Below are 5,690 nucleotides of genomic sequence, written 5' to 3'. Positions count from 1 at the left end.
ACAGGGGCCTCAATAATTGTGAAACAGAAGGAGTTTGGAACCACCGGGACTCTCTTCTACAGTTTGATGTCCAGCCAGGCTGAGTAACTGGGCAAGAAGAGATTCCAATGGTTTTTCTTAACAGATCTTCAGAAGTCCTCTGCTGAGACTGGAAAACCTGTTGGAAGGACAGCCATGTCAGTAGCACTCCAACAATCAGGCGTTCACGGTAGAATGGCTGGACAGAAGCCATGATTGACAGTTTAGAGACTCTTGAGAGCCTGAGGAAGAAGATTCTCTGCTGTAATGAGACAAATATTGAACCTTAGGGTGAGCTGCCATGTGTTAATATAAATTATATATTAATATGATGTATTATATTACTGTAATCTATAAATATTGAACCCTTCAGGCAGAACTCCAAACACTACGTCAGGAGAAGACAAGGCAATGCTAATCACCTGCCTAATACCATTGATACAGTGAAGCATGGTGGTGGCAGCATCATGCTAAGGGGGTGCTTCTCAGTGACAAGGAGAAGGGGGCCCGGTCAGAATTGAAGGACAGCTGAGGTTAATACCAGGGCAAAGACCAGTGGGACTGCCAAAACCAGCCAAAGTCTACTACTGAAATATCTGCAGACCCATCCCGGCTCCTCTCATCACAGACGTTTGAATGGTGGGCTCTGTTTCCTGATGTGCTCATTTAATACAAGACCAATAACTGTCAGAGCCATCTTGCTCTGAGACGAGGACTGTCTTCCATCTTATATTGACACTCATTGCACGCCCAACCTACCTGAACTGGGTGTCTGTCGTTGAATCGCCTTTACGAAGATTTATTTGTTTTTCCTGTAAGTTTTTTTTTTCCTTCTTAGAGAGTCAAGGCTGGGGGGCTATCAATTAAACAGGGCTTGTTAAAGCCCTCTATAAAAATACATTGTTATTGTTGTTGATATCTGCCTATGGCTGTTCGTGACCCTTTCACTTTCTAACGGCTCAGGAGAAGGTCCTTCTCTGTTATGAAACAGGTGAAAACCTACCTGAGATCATCAATGAGTGACTTTGCTCTGCTGGCCATTGAGAACAACATCACAGGTGCCTTGGATTACAAAGCCATCATTGAGGAGGAAGACGAAGGGGAGGCCAGTGGATTAAGGGGTGAGTCAAAAACTGAATTTGTCTTTTTATATGGTAGCTCTTATGATTCTGTGTATAAACAGTTAGAGTTTGGGATGTCAACAATAAAGCAATAGCAATAATCTATTTCAAAAATACTAATATATTACAGACATTATCACTCCTTAAACAGTCTGTTACTAGTTTTACAGTAGATGGGCTCTGAGCTCTTTCTTATTTGCAATTGTGATGGACAGGCTGACAGACGAGATTAGACAAGAGTCCCCGTGGACTATGATGTTTGCTGATGACATTGTGATCTGTAGCGATAGTAGGGAGCAGGTTGAGGAGACCCTGGAGAGGTAGAGATATGCTCTAGAGAGGACAGGAATGAAGGTCAGTAGGAACAAGACAGAATACATGTGTATAAATGAGAGGGAGGTCAGTGGAATGGTGAGGATGCAGGGAGTAGAGTTGGTGAAGGTGGATGAGTTTAAATACTTGGGATCAACAATACAGAGTAATGGGGATTGTGGAAGAGAGGTGAAAAAGAGAGTGCAGGCAGGGTGGAATGGGTGGAAAAGAGTGTCAGGAGTGATTTGTGACAGACGGATATCAGCAAGAGTGAAAGGGAAGGTCTACAGGATGGTAGTGAGACCAGCTATGTTATATGGGTTGGAGACGGTGGCACTGACCAGAAAGCAGGAGACAGAGCTGGAGGTGGCAGAGTTAAAGATGCTAAGATTTGCACTGGGTGTGACAAGGATGGACAGGATTACAAATGAGGACATTAGAGGGTCAGCTCAAGTTGGACGGTTGGGAGACAAAGTCAGAGAGGTGAGATTGTGTTGGTTTGGACATGTGCAGAGGAGAGATGTTGAGTATATTGGGAGAAGGATGTTAAGGATAGAGCTGCCAGGGAAGCGGAGAAGAGGAAGGCCTAAGAGGTTTATGTATGTGGTGAGAGAGGACATGCAGGTGATGGGTGTAACAGAACAAGATGTAGAGGACAGGAAGATTTGGAAGAAGATAATCCGCTGTGGCAACCCCTAACAGGAGCAGCCAAAAGAAGAAGAAGAAGATACTTGTGATCTTTTAAATGTGATGTGACTTTAGGTGGGCTGTAGAGGTGTGCAGTTGAGGGCCTCAGAAATCCTTCTTGCCCAGGTCTGATTGAATATGAGACACATTGGGCTCTGCTCGTAGGACCATGCAGATGTGATTTCTGGGTAGGCCTCGCCCAGCCATGTTTTGTCTGAGATTGCAAGACAAGGACCACATCCTATGGGAGCTACAAGGTGTCTGCAGATCTTGAATGTCAGAACTGGAACAGACATTCCATTAAGCGCTACACCTCTGTTTCTAGTTTGGTTTTTTGAGGATCCTTGTCACTACCACCACACAGTTGAAGGGTCTGCCTAAAACCAGTGGGGAACCTAATGAGCCACACATTGGGACCCCTTGAGTGCAATTATTATTTGGTGTGTCTCAACACACTGAAAAAGGTTTGGGACAGCCACCCGTATATTGTTCCTGGCTGCAAAAGACTTAGATTGAACACAACAATGTTGCTAATTCGAGTTCCCAGAATGAACTGAATTAGTTTGGCAAGATGGAGATTTTATAGTCTGTAAACTGGAAGTGACGTCAGATCAGGCAGGTTTTTCCGTATCTGGTCTGCAGAAATAACAGAAACAGGTTTAGAGCACCCCGCCACCCTCTGGCCCGGCAGGTAATCACCTCCACTTGGTCCACTCAGCTCACTCCTAGTCACACGTGTGTGACATTGGATTTAGAAAATAGATTAACCAGTTCAATAAAATCATTTAATGGTAAAAATAGTTTAGGGACCACCTTTAATGCCACTTTTAGTCACCTACCGTTACACAACAAGCATGGCGTGATCCACCATCTAGGGTGCTCACAAAGGGGCCATTGTATGTGTGAGAGAGAGAAACACCTAATGACAGGAAAAGTTCAACAGTATGGGCGCTCACATCAACCCGCCATCTAACACACACAACATGCTCCCCCTCGATCCGTACGATTATAAGCCTCTCCAATCAGACCTCAATAAAGTTCTTTTGAAAACAAAATGATGAGCAGTTAGGCAGGACCAGAGTTGGTGTTTAATGGGTCACTTTTAGGAGGGCAAACATTTCATGTGTTACCCTGCTGCAAAAATAAAAAAGTCCACATGGTCATTCAAAATGAGACCCCTCAAAAGATAAACTAAAAAAAAAAAAAAAAAGCAGCGGGAAGTAAAACTACACCTGACATTTTCAAAAAATAAACCAAAGTAATATTCTGAACAAGTACTTTGAGCAAGCCATGAATACTGCAGTTGAGAGTCATGAGGAAGTCAGGAGCCTTGGCAGCACCGGGACCCCCAATCCTGCGGGTCACCGACAGACATGAACAGCAGTGTGGAAGACGATGAGACGCATCTGACTACGCCAAATCCAAATGAAGAGCCCCCCCTACTGGTCTTCTGTTTTATGTGGTGTAAGATTGGTGACTTTTAAAAACGCTCCGTTACATATTAACTTTTTGCCACAAAGTAGCATAGGCCTTTAAAAATGTTCAATGGCTGTTCGTTAACTGCAACATTAGAAGAAAGTTGATGTCCAGCTCATGTCATGTTGCACCCATGCATTTGTTTGTTACATTCATTGGAATACAGAAAAAAGTTTGGGATTTGTTTTCAATCCCTGACATACATTACCCTCCATAATGTTTGGGACACAGCAATGGCAGGTCTGTTAAAGCCGTCATATTTAGTACTTTCTCGCATTTCCCTCACGTGCAATTGACATCACCAGGTGCTGAGGGTCTTCTCTGGTGATGCTCTTCCAAGCCTCTAATGCAGCCATCTTCAGCTCCTGCTTGTTTGTCCCCTTAAGTTTTCTCTTCAGCATATGGAAGGCCTGCTCAACTGCATTTAAATCGGGTGACTGGCTTAGCCATTTCAAGAACTGTCCATTTTTTAGCTTTGAAAAACTCCTGTGTTGTATCCGCAGTATGTTTGGATCATTGTCTTGTTGTAAGATGAAGCGCCGTCCAACAAGTTTGGAGGATCTTGAGCAGATCAGATGTTTCTATAGACCTCAGAATTCATTGGGTCGCTGCCATCAGCAGTTCCACCATTAGTGAAGAGTAGTGTGTCAGGACCTGTGGTAGCCATACATGCCCAAGCCATAACACCATCACCACCATGTTTAACAGATGAGGTGGTCTGCTTTGGATCTTGAGCAGTTCCATTTCATCTCCACATTTTGCTCTCGCCATCACTCATGCAGGTTCATCTTTGTCTCTTCTGTCCACAAGACCATTTCCCAGAATTCTGCAGGCTCATTTAGGTCCTTTTTCACAAACTGTAATCTGGCCATCCTGTTTTTGTGGCTAACTGGTGGTCTGCATCTTGCAGTGTAGTCTTTGTATTTCTGTTCTTGAGGTCTTCTGCTGCTAGTCGTCTCTGACACACACATATCTGCCTCCTGAAGACTGTGTCTGATCTGTCGGGCAGGCTTTTGGAGCTTTTTCTTTACCATCGTGAGGATTCTTCTGTCGTCAGCAGTGGGGGTCTTCCTTGGCCTACCAGTCCCTTTGTGATTACTGAGCCCACCAGTGCGTTTTTTCTTCTTAATGATATTCCAGAGAGTTCGTTTAGGTACTCCTAAGCTTTTACCAATGTCTTGAATGGTTTAATTCTTGGTTTTCAGCCTCATAATGGTTTTTGTTTGACTTTCATGGGCACAGCTCTCTCATCCTCTTGTTGAACAATGGTGACTACAAACTCTGAAGTGTAGAAGCGAGCTGAGATATTTTATGACGCAATGAAACCCACCTGAGGAATCACAAACACCTGTGTCTAAACATTATGGTGTCCTGAAATGGGGGGAACCACACAGGAAAAGTGTTGTCATTTCTCCATGGTGTGACTGAAATGTGTGCAAATCCCCTTAAATGAAGGTCTGCAGTGTGAACTTTAATCACAAAGTCTGAATTATTTGATTTGTAATTTTAAACAGTGGAGCAGAGGAGAAATGTGTCTTTGTCCTAAACATTATGGAGGGCACTGTGTGTGATGTTCCTAATGTGTAAATTTATGCTTTTGGGGGCTTTTGAGCTTGGACACCCTGGGGCCCATGGGGGTCTTTATCTGGCCTAGGTAATGAGACCTTAACAAAGGCTTCTTGTGGTCTTTGGCCTCAGTAAAGTGGTCTTTCATCTGTGTGTAGTGTGGCGTATTCAGAGCCCCTGATCAGATTTGCTCCAATTAAAGCCTGACACTGACGTCTCCCATACTCTGAGACGTGTCCTCGCCCAGTCGTTTTAGTATGTGACACTGCACCGAGATGAATGAGCGCTTTACTGACGCGTTATTAGGACTACAAGAAGGTCTGGTGACATGTTAGGATGTGACTAACTGATGCATTGCAATAAGCAGCCACCAAGAGCATCAGCAACTCTCTCCTTGTAGTTCTGTGTTTTTAAATAATATTATTGAAGACAAAAAAAAAAAAAACAGAAGGAAAACAAACTCAAATCTGAAGGCTGCTACTAAGTTCACATCTAAGAGGAAGTGGCAGC

Source organism: Erpetoichthys calabaricus, chromosome 12 (genome assembly GCF_900747795.2).
Source record: "Erpetoichthys calabaricus chromosome 12, fErpCal1.3, whole genome shotgun sequence".
NCBI classification, from domain to species: Eukaryota; Metazoa; Chordata; class Cladistia; order Polypteriformes; family Polypteridae; genus Erpetoichthys; species Erpetoichthys calabaricus.
Note: the sequence above shows the minus strand (reverse complement) of the source record.